This window comes from Oncorhynchus masou, chromosome 7, assembly GCF_036934945.1.
Source record: "Oncorhynchus masou masou isolate Uvic2021 chromosome 7, UVic_Omas_1.1, whole genome shotgun sequence".
In the NCBI taxonomy this organism is placed as follows: domain Eukaryota; kingdom Metazoa; phylum Chordata; class Actinopteri; order Salmoniformes; family Salmonidae; genus Oncorhynchus; species Oncorhynchus masou.
In genome coordinates this window covers 26,955,074-26,971,556 of record NC_088218.1, presented here as the reverse complement: position 1 = coordinate 26,971,556, position 16,483 = coordinate 26,955,074, and the positions used below count along the sequence as shown (strand labels likewise).

The following is a 16,483-nucleotide window of genomic DNA, read 5'->3' as shown; positions in this document are numbered from 1 at the left end:
GTATTTCTCAAGTGACAAAATGTGCATGGAAACGAGTCATATAGTTGAATGAAACAAAACACTTAGTTGGAGAAACCATACTGTTGACCAATGACCAACGAAGGGGCGAAGACTTCGACTCTGTACTTCAGCTTGCCTCGAGAGGAAGAAAATGCTTGCAACCACCTGAAAGAAACCTTACCGAAGTCCAAAATGTCGTCATCATCATATACAGTTGAAGTCGGAGTTTACATACACCTTAGCCAAATACATTTAAACTCAGTTTTTGCACAATTCCTGACATTTAATCCAAGTAAAATTCCCGGTTTAGGTCAGTTAGGATCACCACTTTTATTTTAAGAATGTGAAATGTCAGAATAATAGTAGAGTGATTTATTTCAGCTTTTATTTCTTTCATTACATTCCCAGTGGGTCAAAAGTCTACATACACTCAATTAGTATTTGGTAGCATTGCCTTTCAATTGTTTAACTTGGGTCAAATGTTTCGGGTAGCCTTCCACACGCTCCCCACGATAAGTTGGGTGAATTTTGGCCCATTCCTCCTGACAGAGCTGGTGTAACGGAGTCAGGTTTGTAGGCCTCCTTGCTCGCACACGCTTTCTCAGTTCTGCCCACAAAATGTCTATAGGATTGAGGTCAGGGCTTTGTGATGGCCACTCCAAATACCTTGACTTTGTTGTCCTTAAGCCACAACTTTGGAAGTATGCTTGGGGTCATTGTCCATTTGGAAGACCCATTTGTGACCAAGCTGGAACTTCCTGACTGATGTCTTGAGATGTTTCTTCTTCTTCAATATGTTCACATAATTTTCCTTCCTCATGATGCTATCTATTTTGTAGAGTGTACCAGTCCCACAACATGATGCTGCCACCCCCGTGCTTCACGGTTCGGATGGTGTTCTTTGGCTTGAAAGCCTCCCCCTTTTTCCTCCAAACATAAAGCTGGTCATTATAGCCAAACAGTTATATTTTTGTTTCATCAGACCAGAGGACATTTCTCCAAAAAATATTATCTTTGTCCCCATGTGCAGTTGCAAACCGTAGTCTGGCTTTTTATGGTGGTTTTGGAGCAGTGGCTTCTTCCTTGCTGAGCGCCCTTTCAGGTTATGTCGATATAGGACTCGTTTTACTGTGGATATAGATACTTTTGTACCTGTTTCCTCCAGCATCTTCACAAGGTCCTTTGCTGTTGTCCTGGGAGTGATTTGCACATTTCGCACCAAAGTACATTCATCTCTAGGAGACAGAACGAGTCTCCTTCCTGAGTGGTATGATGGCTGCGTGGTCCCATGGTGTTTATACTTGCGTACTATTGTTTGTACAGATGAACGTGGTGCCTTCAGGCATTTGGAAATTGCTCCCAAGGATAAACCAGACTTGTGGGGGTCTACAAATTCTTTTTTCTGAGGTTTTGGCTGATTACTTTTTGATTTTCCCATGATGTCAAGCAAAGAGGCACTGACTTTGTAGGTAGGCCTTGAAATTCATCCACAGGTACACCTCCAATTGACTCAAATGATGTCAATTAGCCTATCGGAAGCTTCTAAAGCCATGACATCATTTTCTGGAATTTTTCAAGCTGTTTTAATACCACAGTCAATTTAGTGTATGTACACTTCTGACCCACTGGAATTGTGATACTGTGAATTTAAAGTGAAATAATCTGTCTCTATTCAATCGTTGGAGAAAATTACTTCTCATGCACAAAGTAGATGTCCTAAACCACTTGCCAAAACTATAGTTTGTTCCCAAGAAATTTGTGGAGTGGTTGAAAAATGATTTCTAAAGCCTCTATACTAAGTGTATGTAAACTTCCGACTTCAACTGTATGTACAAACCGTTTCGGATAGGAAGCATGCGGACGCCTTTAGCCTGTGTCCTCAAAGGCCCCCCTCTGTTAGCTACAGGCAGATGGCCTCTGCTTGCTCCTACTGTGGTCCAATCAGTGTTGCCATTAGTGTCATGTGACAGGATGTTGGAAATTGACTGTAACCTGAACTCCGTTTCCGTTGCAAAATGTTTTGCTTGGCTTTGCTCTAACGAGTATGATCCAGGTCTGAAGTACAGAATGGCTGCATTCCAAAACTGAAAAGGTCTCTCCTATGGGCCATCTCTTTTACCTAAATGATTCTTCAAGGCACGGAAGCTCAAGAAGCAATGAAGCCTTGACCCATGGCCAAGTCAGAGTAAGGATTATGGCTGCTTTCCCACCATAACATAGGCCTAATAACATGAAGGTTGCACTCTTCCATATTGCTTTCACCAATCCAGTCTGGGAAACGAGATCACATGTTTTTTATTTTTAGCCTAGTCAGTCTATTCTATTGGTTTCAATTGGCAGTTTTGATGCCAAAGGGCGTGGATGTAGCTTTTGATGGCCTTTAGATTCTTTTCGAGGCAGAGCACAATCTAAGAAGAACCAACGGACCAAATCAGTAGTTGAGTTGAGGTGTTTGAGCCCAGCCTTTGCTGGGTTCTCCGATCTGGTTGTGTCTCAAATGAGCTCTATGGTGCCCGCAGGAAAGGTAGTGGGAGTAAGGTGCCATTTGGGATGCAGTATGTCTTTCCCTCCAGTGAGAAGTTCTGTTCTGAGTGACTTCCTATGACCCCGTGATGTTTTCTTCGTTGCCATGGAAACGAGCCGTCTCCCATCAGCCAGGTGGGATAGACATCATTATCCTTCCCATCCTGTGTGCTCGCTGCTCTCCCCTCCCAGAGTTCAGCTGGTTCTCATGGAACACTGACAGTAGCACTGATGTGTGTTTATGTATGGGGTGGTAGAGAGAAGCCAAGATTGACGTTAGGAGGCGAGGGAGACTAGGAGAAACACACACCCTGTGAGGTTCTGACTGTTTGTTGTGTTGATATGGAGTGGTAGAGAGGAGCCAGGATTTGCCTGAGATTTGCGTTTGTCTGTGTGTGTGCGAACTCTGTGAACTCTAGTATCAGGTCATTAGTGGTGCAGATTAAGCTAGCTCTTCCATTCACCCCACTGTGAAAGTCCTCCGCTATTTATCTTGCCCATAGTTTTCTGTTTTCTCTGTTTCCCCTGAGTGGTCTCTTGGTCACATTCCTTTTAAATCCTCAGGGAACTGTTTTTGTCCTATGAATACATGCATTTTTGTAGATGTGTGTTTGTGATTCAAGAAAAAATTAGTGGGCAATTGTCTTTCTTTGCGACACTCTGCTCTTTTCTATTGTGTGTGTGTGTGTGTGTGTGTGTGTGTGTGTGTGTGTTTGGCTATGCTCAGCATGTATTTGTCTTGGAAGAGCTGAATGGCTGTAAACAGCCTTTTGTACTTTTGGCACTTGGATGATTCTCTCTTGTTCAGTAAAGTTACACTTTAGCAAAACGTTTTGCGAAGGAAATTGACAAGTTCAGGTAGTACCCTTTTCCACATTACAAAGGTTGAAGAAGCCAGATTTCAAGCAGCAGCTCCATACTTCTTGCCAGACAGAGAACTGATACTGGTTGTAAGGGTGGGGTTGGCCAGGGGTGTGTGGGGTCTGTAGGTGGCTATTGATAATTTTATTGGATTCCTCATGTCTTACTCATTGTTGGGAAGAATTACATGCTGACCGGACACGTCGCGTGCGCGAGCGTCGCAAAATAAATTCAGAAATCCATTTTATTCAATTATTGCACCCACTCTGCTCGCCAACGAGCGTCTGTTATGCCGAGGGCTAAAATAGAATCAGTTCTATTTCTGACGCAGATCGCACTCCAAGTCCTGCCTCTCCCATCTCCTCATTGGTTTATAGAAGCAGGTACCCACATGCCATCTCCTCATTGGTGATACCCACGTGGGTGACTGAAAGACGAACGGGGTCAGTGGCGGTAATGCACCTATTTTATGAAAGTTGCCAATCGCATTATAAAGTCGAGAAGAAAAAGCCTGGAAGGAAGAGTGATGACGAGAAACGATTCAGTTGACCGTTTTATGTGTGGATTAATTGTCGGAGTAGAGGACCTTGTGCATTTCAGGTAAAATAACAACTCAATGTTTTATATCCCAAGAGAAATTAGCTAGCAACAGCAAGCTAACTAAATTGGACAAATTAGCTAGCAAGCTAACTAGCTAAATTGCCGTACATGTTTCATGCTTTTCGACCTGTCCCCAAATGAATATCATCGGCTCAGTTTGTTTTGATATTTTAACCTGCGTGTCTTGATCGTGTTTGGAGTAGAGGGACAAAATACATTTATGCACAATAGCGCACGATGGCCGGTTTGTGTTCTGTGTTATGGTCCAAATCGGATCTTATGTACTGTATTTATTTTAGATTTTATGAATCCTATACATTTTAAAATGGGAAATTTGGGTGCAATCAATCAGCTTTAATTTCTCAGATCAAATTATATTTCAACAAAATAACGTTTCAGGAATGATGGTCTCATCTGTTTCTAACTACAGAAACGGTTTCAGAATAATCTTAGATGGTGGGTGACAAAATCCTCTTGTCATTTTTGAGGTGGAAGTCTCTGGTCTGTTGTAAGTTTTTGTTAGTTTTTTCCACAGAGTCTCTTATAGCTTTCTATATATTATGTGCTGAGACTGGGCTCAGTCTAGAATAGAAAACCTCCATTATCCATTAAAGATGTACAACTTGCCTTCACTTTCTTGGCTTTCCAGGCCCTGGCAAATATGACCTATTTAAAACATGCAAGATGCATTACACACATTAATCTCTTCACATCCGTTGTGGAATAGAATTCACTTTACAGATGTGGCGAATGGCCATACGGATGGGAGTGATTTTTATTTTGTTAGGATCCCCGTTAGCCGACGCCAATGGCCACGGTTAGTCCTACCGGGGTCCGACACGCAGCGAAAACGACATTAGACAGAAGACTTTACAATTGACATGCATTTAAAAACATTAACATGTATTGTGTGTGTTTTGCATCTATCAGTTACACATGTCAGTACGTACACAAAAAGTAGATCACTTGTGCCGTGAGGTGTTTGTAAGTCGCTCTGGATAAGAGCGTCTGCTAAATGACTTAAATGTAAATGTAAATGTGTTGCTTTATTTTGAAACCAGGGTTTCCAGGGTCATTCTCATAATTTTTCCTCAAGTCATTTGACCAGTTTCACACAATCAACATCTGGAACACTTGGCTGTGTAGCAGTTTCACTTTGTAATGCTTTGCAGCTTTAATACCAGTGTTCATTATGTGGTGTTCATTAGGAACACTGAACAAATAGCTTTTCAACAGAAAATGAGGGTTTCTTATTGAGGCGGCAGGGTAGCCTAGTGGTTAGAGCGTTGGACTAGTAACCGAAAGGTTGCAAGTTCGAATCCCCGAGCTGACAAGGTACAAATCTGTCGTTCTGCCCCTGAACAGGCAGTTAACCCACTGTTCCTAGGCCGTCATTGAAAATAAGAATTTGTTCTTAACTGACTTGCCTAGTAAAATAAAGGTAAAAAAACAAGTTCAGGTAGTTCCTCCCTGTTTGTCTGTATTTTTTAAAACATCTAGTCCCTAATGAATGTGACCCTGGTATACTACTGTAGTCCAAACTTCAGAGGGAGTTATATTGGTCAACGTCTGAATGTTAAATGTTATGCAACAGTGTGCTGTCACAGGGCTTTGAATAAAGGTGGACCAGGCTAATAATGTAATTTGAAAAGGTTTCAACTGCTTTGGCTAGCCTACTGTAGATATTTCACTTCACCTAATGCCCCTCTCTCCAGAAAAGAGATGGTGACTCATATCAAACCAACACTTGTAGCTTTAGTCACTCACACTGGAGGCACATGTGAGTGTTTTACCACTCACACACAGTCATCGTGCGTGTGCATGCACTCATTTGTTTCTCTGACGTGTGGGTGTGAGAACAACAGCTCATGTTAAGTGTGTGTGTGAGTGGCTCACTCTCACACACTCTCATTGACTAATACCCTGCCTTACCGAGTCCAACTCCCTGACTCACCCGCTGGGCTGACTGGGCTAATCTCTTGGCTCTGGCCTGGTTTGTTGTGTAGTGATCCTGATTACACACTGTCGTGCCAAATGTAGTGGTTCCAGATCAGCTGCCGAGCTTGTCATCCCTATTGGTTATATGGGGCATCAGAGGGCTACTCACAAGTCCAGGGTCAGCCAACATGAACCTGTTGCTGCAACAAGTGAGGTTTACAGAGAGGGAGAGAGTCAAGGCCCATATTCATTCATCTTCTAAGTAGGAGTGCTGCTCTTGGGATCAATTTAGCCTTTTCTGTCATAATGGACAGGGAGGGCCTGATCCTAGCACTCCTAGTCTGAGGGGTCTTTAAAACCAAATTGGTTTGGTTCAGATTTTCTGAACTCTGGTGCGTTTACCCCCTTAGTTCAGTGTGAAAACACTATCCGCACTCAGGAGTGAACTAAACAACTCACGCTGTTTTGATAAAAAAGGGTGGTCTCAAAACTAATTTCAGATCCACGCAACTTCACCCTAATCCAGTGATGGCCATGCATTTCTCTGGTTATGATGACTCGTGCTCTATGGTCACTTGTGATTTGCTCTTCTGAAAGACTTAACCTACTTGTCCCCTTAAGCTTCGTTCACAATACCCTTTACGTTTACACAACATGTGAAGTGTTATATCCAGTAACTTCGCACAGCCGTTGAAGAGGAGTGGGACAACACTCCACAGGCCACAATCAACAGCCTGATCAACTCTATGTGAAGGTAATGTCGCGCTGCATTACGAAAATGGTGGTCACACCTGACTTACCTTAAAAAAAAAAAGGATCAGTGACCAACTGAATCATATCTGTATTCCCAGTCATATGAAATCCATAGATTAGGGCCTAATTTATTTATTTAAATGGACTGATTTCCTTATATGACTTATAACCAGGGCTGTTGCGCTTGATCATATTACCGGCACACCATATAGTCACGGTAATTAGGCTTCTCCAAGCTCTGATGCTGCTGATGGTCATTAGTAGCCTACCAAACTTGCTAACTGCCTGGTACTCAGCACTCTATTGTCCCTTTAATCACACTGACCTCAATGCAAATGTATTTGAATATCTAATCAAACACTTCATGAGAGCTCATGTTGCGCAACATTTCTATAGGCTATGCAATTGTGTGAGAAAACAGAGTGATGGCCTCTACTGAATGGAGGAGGAGGATCCCATCCGCTGTTTATAGGTTTACTATATTTATTTCTCAACTTCCCTAATATTAAGCACATTGCTTATATTTATAACAGGAGTATAGCCTCTCTGACTGGCATGAAAAGGAATCATGGGAATAGAGTCCTCCTTCCCCTATTTAAGTGCATAGGTGATATGCATTTTGCTCCCCCTGTTTCGAGACTGGACCCATATTATGTACCTTTCTAAATTAAAACAAACTTCACACACAATATGTAGTATATGCAAAGATGAGATTAAATGAAGAATAGTCTGATGGGGAGCTATTAGCCTATCACTTGTGAATGATGCCCAGCATAAGACAGACTTTTTCTAATCATAGTTGCACACCTTATGTAGTCTAGCCCATAGGCCTATATGATTTGTATCACGACTAAAGTGGCCAAAAACTAATAAAAATGAGGCACATTGATCCTCTTTACAAGGGGTTTAGAGCCTAACTGGCATACATAAGCAGCACGTGAGTTTCAAGTTTGGGGAAGATAATGTTCACCATAAAAATGCACATTTTTTATAAAACATTGCATGCTTAATTGTATTTGCGGTCACTTTTGATAATGGTGTTATCCCGCTAATGTTACGCTTATAATGTGAAGAAATAGCCTAATACTTTATCTACATTTTTAATCTAAATGTTTTGATCTGTTGTCAGCCACATTACATAAAGTTTTTTTTAAATGCGAGTGGTTGTATTAATTTGGGATCTATTGCATCCCACAACTGTCCAATGCTTTGTTTGGAATATTTATCTCTTGCACAGAATAAAATAGGTTGGCTTTTGTACTATGAGGATAGTAGATTGACATATGCTAGTGCTTTTGCTGTTCGTTAGGGATAATCATCTTGTTGGCTGACGAAATATAAAAGTGGACAGTTCCAAATACTTCCAATACCTTCAATATGCACCTCGGAATTGGATAATATTGGCAGGCGCAGTTGCGTCCCCGGTGTGTCGGTCTTCACTTGTGATTGGGTCTTTCTCACAGACAACGTGATGGAGAGCGCGCAGCACTCAGGGAGTAGGGTACCTCAAAAGCATATATGTTTTTAAGGTGCATTACGGCCACAAAGGAGATTCCGCCGGGAAATTCGAGGCATTATCAATTTCTTGTCAAATTGTGAATGAGAGACTGATGAAGTGTGTACAGGCTTGCGCATAAAACGAAGCAGAGCTCATGCCTTTTATGCAAGTTTTAGTTGCATAATGCAGCCTTAAAATGTATTAAAATTAAATATATTTGTAGAAGTTACATTAACTCTAAATGAATCATATAAGAGTACCTATTTCTTTGTTTAAATGTAAATGTTAACCGCTCAACACAGAATAGCCGCATGTGCGCACTCCCTCAAATCGGTTGGAGAAAATATGTATATTTTACTCAGCTTTGTTAAATTGCATTCTTCATACGATACAATAATTCCACTGAATTCTAAGCTAATCTTGTCTGCTAAATGAACTAGTGTAGCCAACAGCCATTTAGCATAGCCACATCAGGACCTAACATAAGAACAACTCAGAGTATGCTATTCTGTTCTTCTGAAATAGTCCATTTTCTTCCTATCATGTTTCTTTAGACTTGTCTAAAATGTATTTATTGTGAAGGTGTAGGCTTTATTAAATGGATTTATTAGACTTTAGACTAAAAAAATGTTAATGTTCCAAATGACTGCATCAGTGTGGAAGCCAGGAGATGCTAAATGTGTTTGTAAATTAACGGTCAATTACCGTGAGACCGACAGTTATTTGCTTGACAGTCACCAGCTGACTAAATTTCGTGACCACCCCAGCCTTAACTGTCACTGTAAAACCTTTGAAATTGTTGCATGTTTTTTTATTATTGTTCAGTGTGTTTATCCTGTCTCATTTTGAAAAGGTCATATTTTGCAATCTTCCAAAATAAATGTCATCTCTGACAAGCGACGGGTTCTCCTCCATCTTGCGTTAAACTGTACAGTTGTCTGCTCACTAGCGGGGCAAGAGTCTGTGTAATGAAATGCGGCATAATGTAAACGGAGCATTAGTTAGAGAATGCATGAGGCAGTGTGATGGATGTACTAACTACTGCGAATGCAATGTGATCTGTGGGGTGGAGGTCACCGGTTTGGACGTGTCACATGCACACACACACACACACACATGTTTTTGCCTCCTACTGCGTTTGTGGTGGGTAATGTCCATTACTGTACACGCTCCCAATTTCTCTCTCACTTTCCTCTATGTAACAATACAAGTTTTAATTATCCTCTGACATCACCTCTGCATAGTGCCCTCTTTCCTGCTTCCTGCTCAGACAGGAAATGTGTGATTGGGCCAGAGCAGGAAGTATGGGAGAAGGAAACACCTGTATCCCAGGGAGATTTGAATATACAGTACAGGAAGTGGTGTTTCCCCTACATTTTGTTTTTTTGGTGGAGCGCAGAAGCACTTGTCTGAATGGAAATCAACAGAGACTAGATGTGCAGCCTTAGTGGCTGTAGGGGATAAATACTGGTTTTGTGAGATGTTTTTCAACCCTATCCCAAATAGAGGACTTGATTCTCTAACCATGGCTTTGGCTCTTGAAACTCAACTCCTGCACTTAGAATACACCCAGTGTAAGAGATTGACAATTAAGGTCCTGCTCTTTTGGATCCTGGGAGAAATGTCCACTCCCTACGCACACATCCTCCCTCTCTAGCACCTGGGATAATGATGTCACACTTGTTTACTTCCTGTGTGCTGAGAGAGAAGCGGCAGCCGCTTTGGGCGTCACTGCTGCTACTGCAGCACATACAGCTGTTCAAACCTACATGTCACCTCCAATACAATGTCAGTGTTGACAGACACACATAATTGCTGGGCAGATATCACACAGAGAAGGCTTGATCACTCACTGTAAGTCAAGCTGAGTGATAGTATCAAAAACAGACGCTAACACAGTGTGTGTGTGAGAGGTGTTTTCATGTCTGTGTGTGTATCAGACACACACGCACCATGAAAGAACACACCCCCTGTGTTTTGAGTGGGAGCCACATGCTTCGTGTGGACAGTCCGTCTGCACAGTTGTTCTACAAAGGGACAGCTGAGGCCAGCTGGGATAGCAAAGGCTAGAGTGTGTGTACTCCCCGAGGCAAACAAACACCCACCGTGTGGCCCTGTTCACCACACGAGTCAGCTAATTTTCACACCAGCCTAATGGTCCATCTATGTGATTCATTTGAATCCTGTTGAACATAAGGTTTAACATATGAGTCCGTTTTAAAAACAAAAATGTATACAGTACCAGTAAAAAATTTGGACACCTACTAATTCAAGGGTTTTTCTTTATTTTACTATTTTCTACATTGTAGAATAATAGTGGAGTCATCAAAACTATGAAATAACACTTATGGAATCATGTAGTAAACAAATCAAAATATATTTTATATTGGAGATTCTTCAAAGTAGCCACCCTTTGCCTTGATGACAGCTTTTGACACTCTTGGCATTCTCTCAACCAGCTTCACCTGGAATGATTTTCCAACAGTCTTGAAGGAGTTCCCACATGCTGAGCACTTGTTAGCTGCTTTTCCTTTACTCTGTAGTCCAGCTCATCCCAAACCATCTCAATTGGGTTGAGGTCAGGTGATTGTGGAGGCCAGGTCAATTCATGCAGCACTCTTTCACTCTCCTTCTTAGTCAAATAGCCCTTCCACAGCCTGGAGGTGTGTTTTGGGTCATTGTCCTGTTGAAAAACAAATGGTATTCCCGCTAATTGCAATCCAGATGGGATAGTGTATCTCTGCAGAATGCTGTGGTAGCCATGCTGGTTAAGTGTGCCTTGAATTCAAAATAAATCACTGACGGTGTCACCAGCAAAGCACCCCCACACCACCTCCATGCTTCACGGTGGGAACCACACATGCAGAGATGATCCATTCACCTACTCTGCATCTCAAATACAGCGGTTTGAAAAATCTCAAATTTGAACTAATCAGACCAAAGGACAGATTTCCACCGGTTTAATTTCCATTCCTTGTTTCTTAGGCCAAGCAAATCTCTTCTTCTTATTGGTGTCCTTTAGTAGTGCTTTCTTTCCTGATTCACACAGTCTCCTCTGAACAGATGATGTTGATGTGTCTGAGGTGCAGTTATTTTCATGATCTTACTCTGGGTCTTCCTTTCCTGTGGCGGTCCTCATGAGAGCCACTTTCATTGTAGCGCTGGATGGTTTTTGCGACTGCACTTAAAGAAAGTTTCAAAGTTCTTTAAGTTTTCCAGTGACTGACCTTCATGTCTTAGTAATAGACTGTCATTTTTTCTCTTTGGTTATTTGCCATAATATGGACTTGGTCTTTACCAAATAGGGCTGTCTTCTGTATACCACCCCTACCTTGTCACAGCACAACTGATTGGCTCAAACGCATTGAGAAGGAAAGAAATTCCACAAATTAACTTTTAACAAGGCACACCCATTAATTGAAATGCCTTCTAGGTGACTATCTCATGAAGCTGGTTGAAAGAATGCCAAAAGTGTGCAAAGATGTCATCATGGCAAAGGTTGGCTACTTTGAAGAATCTCAATATAAAACACTTTTTTGCTTACTACACGATTCCATATGTGTTATTTCATAGCTTTGATGTATTCACTATTATTCTACAATGTAGAAATAAAGAACAGATAGAGGAAGACCGTGGGGAAAGATAGAGGTTGTGTCAAAGGGCATTAAGGCCAAATTCAAACCTATCCCAACACTGTAGACGTGTGCTAGAGGTTGACCAGCCAGGCCATGAGTCAGCTTTTTTTTTTTTTTTACACGAGCCTAATCTTCTATCTCTATATGATTCATTTGAATCATGTTTAACATATGGGTCGGCATTCTTTTTGGACATGAGACACATTCGTCTGAATCAGCATACGGGACAAGCCTGGTGATTTAGGGAATCATAATGTGTGTCAGGGTTTTGATGAGCATTGTAGTTTTTGGTATGTGAAGCTAATCCCTGTGGCGGTCCCTCTCTGTGTGTGTGTGTACAGCGACGCAGTCCATGTGATTTCTCTACAGCACTATGAGAACAAGCATCATCGATCCACAGTTTCCTTTTTTTCACTCAGTAATGGCCCTTGCTGAGCTGAATTTCAGCCACCCTTTCTATCTCCATTTTAAAACAAAAAATAGATGGTGAATCAAATCTGCTTGATATTCTTTCTTCTCTTCTCCCCAGGACATAAAAGCTTGGTCCTGACTGTTGCGTTGGCTTCATTTGACCTTTTGACCTGAGTGGGACAAAGGGAGAGAGACACCAGAGGTAAGATGCACTTTTAACGCTTTCCTTTGGCTTGATGTTTAGGCAGTTGCCAGCCACCGCCACATAGCTTTGGTGGTCGTGGATGTTAGTTGATAACATGGCAAGACGACACAAACCAATCTGCAACTACCAGGCGAGCCAATACATTGGCTCCTCTTGCAATTCTTTCGATACTTTCCGACCCCTGTTGTTATTGTATAATAAGATGGAACCCACAACCCTGGTGTTGCCAGCACCATGCTCTAGCTCAGTGAGCCATTGGAACCAGTCATGGACACTTTATCATGGCTGTACCAAGACTCTGACAGAATCTCCACAGTGAGAGGCTCTTTGCGCATAGAAATATAATTACTAGAATGGCCATTCCCATTCAAGTCCATGTTCTGTTATTCTATTCCAATGCTTTTGCTCCATGCGTGGCAATTTTCTTTTTCTGTAAGTTGAAGAGCAGACCCAGGAAAGATAGAGGCCAGACAGGGGAGGGAGTTGGGAGAGAGGGGCTGCGTTTCATCCCATGAACATGTTCCCTCCCTTCTGCCCCCTATACACTCCCTTTCACAGATCTAATAGGACTGTATATTTGAAAGCAATATGGTGGAAACTGGGTGGAGTTGTTTTCTCATTTTATTTATTGAACCTTTATTTAATTAGGCAAGTCAGTTCAGAACAAATTCTTATTTACATTGACGTCCTAACCCGGCCAAACCCGGACGATGCTGGGTCAATTGTGCGCCGCCCTATGGGACTCCCAATCACAGCCGGATGTGATAGAGCCTGGTTTCAAATCAGGGACTGGAGTGACACCTCTTGCACTGAGATTCAGAGCCTTAGACCGCTGTGCGACTCGGGAGCCACGAAGGGGAGTGAACGAGTGCAGAAACGAGGGAACATCTTCCTGGAATGAAACACAGCCAGGGGGGCCCAGACGAGGGGAGCCTCCTTGAGCTAGCCTCGTAAATAAGGTCCAAATGAAAAAGGAGTTAAGGCAACGATCTTGTCTTTGGGCCTGGGATAATTCCAGTCAGGCTAAAGTGGAACCATGTGAAGGGGTGGACTCAAATTATGTTTGCTTGTGGCCCAAATGTCACCCCCATTCTCTACATAGTTCACTACCAGGACTAAAGTAGTGCACTATGTAGGGAATAGGGTGCTATTTGGGATGTAGTCTCTGTGGCTGCCTGAGGGGTGTAATGAACAAGTTTTCTCCCCCGCACTGGCCTGTTCCCGGAGAGTGGAGAAGTAGCGTTGAAGTAAATTGTCACGCGTGCTTTGAGAGTTTGTGTCCTGCACTGTCTTGTCCCCTCCACCGCCACTGTGGAGAACTTGCTCTCTCGTGTTTCCTGGCTGTCACGCTGTCTGCCCTCATAGTTGTGTGTGTGTCCCAATTCTGGTTCTCTAGGGGGGCCCAGAGGGGTGCACGTTTTTTTTTGTTCTAACCCCGCACTAACACGCCCAACTAATCATTGAGCCTTTGATAAGTCAAATCAGGTGTCCTAGTTCGAGATTGGCCGATTATGATTTTTCAATACCGATTAATCGGCCGAATGTTATTTTTTAAATATATATTTTTGTAATAATGACAATTACAACAATACTGAATGAACACTTGTTTGAACTTAATACATCAATAAAATCAATTTAGCCTCAAATAAATAATGAAACATGTTCAATTTGGTTTAAATAATGCAAAAACAAAGTGTTGGAGAAGTAAAAGTGTAATATGTGCCATATAAAAAAGCTTACGTTTAAGTTCCTTGCTCAGAACATGAGAACATATGAAAGTTGGTGGTTCCTTTTAACATGAGACTTCAATATTCCAAGGTAAGAGGTTTTAGGTTGTAGTTAATATAGTATTTATAGGACTATTTCTCTCTATACCATTTGTATTTCATATACCTTTGACTATTGGATGTTCTTACAGGCAATATAGTATTGCCAGTGTAACAGTAGCTTCTGTCTCTCTCCTCGCCCCTACCTGGGCTCGAACCAAGAGCACATCGACAACAGCCACACTCAAAGCATCGTTACCCATCGCCCCACAAAAGCCGCGGCCCTTGCAGAGCAAGGGGAATAACTACTCAGTCTCAGAGCGAGTTACGTTTGAAATGCTATTAGCGCACACCCAGCTAACTAGCTAGCCATTTCACATCGGTTACATCAGCCATCAGGCTGATAAGCTTGAAGTCATAAACAGCATTGTGCTAGCGAAGAAATGCTGGCAAAACGCACACAAATGCTGTTTGAATGAATGATTACGAGCCTGCTGCTGCTCAGTCAGACTGCTCTATCAAATCAGACTTAATTATAACATAATAACACACAGAAATACGAGCCTTTGGTCATTAATATGGTCGAATCCAGAAACGATCATTTTGAAAACAAAGCGTTTATTATTTCAGTGAAATACGGAACCGTTCGGTATTTTATGTAAAGGGTGGCATCCCTAAGTCTAAATATTCTTGTTCCATTGCACAACCTTCAATGTTATGTCATAATTACGTAAAACTCTGGCAAATTAGCTTGCAATGAGCCAGGCTGCCCAAACTGTTGCATATACCCTGACTCTGCGTGCAATGAACGCAAGAGAAATGACACAATTTCACCTGGTTAATATTACCTGCTAACCTGGATTAGTAGTTATAACTAGTGATTATGATTGATTGATTTTTTTTTACATAAGATAAGTTTAATGCTAGCTAGCAACTTACCTTGGCTTCTACTGCATTTGCGTAACAGGCAGTCTCCTTGTGGAGTGCAATGGTTAGAGCGTTGGACTAGGTAACTAAGGTTGCAAGAATGGATCCCCTGAGCTGACAAGGTGAAAATCTGTCGTTCTGTCCCCGAACAAGGCAGTTAACCCACCGTTCCTTGGCAGTCATTGAAAATAAGAATGTGTTCTTAACTGACTTGCCTAGTTCAATAAAGATATAAAAAAAAGAATCCCTTTGCGGTAGCCTACTTAAGCTTTGTGGAGCCAGTCTACATATTGCCGACATTTCCATTTGGAGATGTGCTCCTCCAGCATGCAGTGGTCGCTGACGTTGCCAACAGGCAAGCTGCCATGTTCTCATCCCTCAACTTTTTCATGGCATGCTTTCCCTACATTATCCCTGAGGGAGCCTCTGTTGATCTGGTGGAAGGGGAGTTTAGTCTCTATCAGGCAACAACCTTTGAGCAGAGTCTGGTCAACTTGAGCACGGATCAGGCCTGGAGAGAAATCGGCACAATGAAAATTGGGGGGGGGGGCTGCAGCCTGGTCTACTCACACCTTTCGGCTGTGATGCTGGGGATATTGGTCATATTCCATAGCAATACGAACAAATATTCAGTCCTGTTTAGCAGATGTTTGAAGTTGGTGAGGGAGATAAGTCTCCAACTTCAGGGATTTTTGCAATTCGTTCCAGTCACAGGCAGCAGAGTATTGGAACGAAAGGCGGCCAGATGAGGTGTTTGCTTTAGGGATGATCAGTGAGATACACCTGCTGGAGCGCGTGCTACGGATGGGTGTTGCCATCGTGACCAGTGAGCTGAGATAAGGCGGAGCTTTACCTAGCATGGACTTGTAGATGACCTGGAGCCAGTGGGTCTGGCGATGAATATGTAGCGAGGGCCAGCCGACTAGAGCAGTGGTGGGTGGTATAAGGTGCTTTAGTGACAAAACGGATGGCACTGTGATAAACTGCATCCAGTTTGCTGAGTAGAGTGTTGGAAGCAATTTTGTAGATGACATCGCCAATTTTGTAAGTCGAGGATCGGTAGGATAGTCAGTTTTACTAGGGTAAGTTTGGCGGCGTGAGTGAAGGAGGCTTTGTTGCGGAATAGAAAGCCGACTCTTGATTTGATTTACGATTGGAGATGTTTGATATGAGTCTGGAAGGAGAGTTTACAGTCTAGCCAGACACCTAGGTACTTATAGATGTCCACATATTCAAGGTCGGAACCATCCAGGGTGGTGATGCTAGTCGGGCATGCGGGTGCAGGCAACGATCGGTTGAAAAGCATGCATTTGGTTTTACTAGCGTTTAAGAGCAGTTGGAGGCCACGGAAGGAGTGTTGTATGGC

General features: G+C 42.5%; 1 protein-coding gene across 1 annotated transcript in view; it reads left to right on the top strand.

Moving 5' to 3' along the window:
• Positions 1–16,483, top strand: part of LOC135543605 (ras-associated and pleckstrin homology domains-containing protein 1-like) — a 77,074-nt gene that overhangs the window by 9,257 nt on the left and 51,334 nt on the right. Inside the window, 1 exon segment of the mRNA XM_064971005.1 lies at positions 12,338–12,421. The gene's annotated coding sequence lies outside the window, so the exon portion shown is untranslated.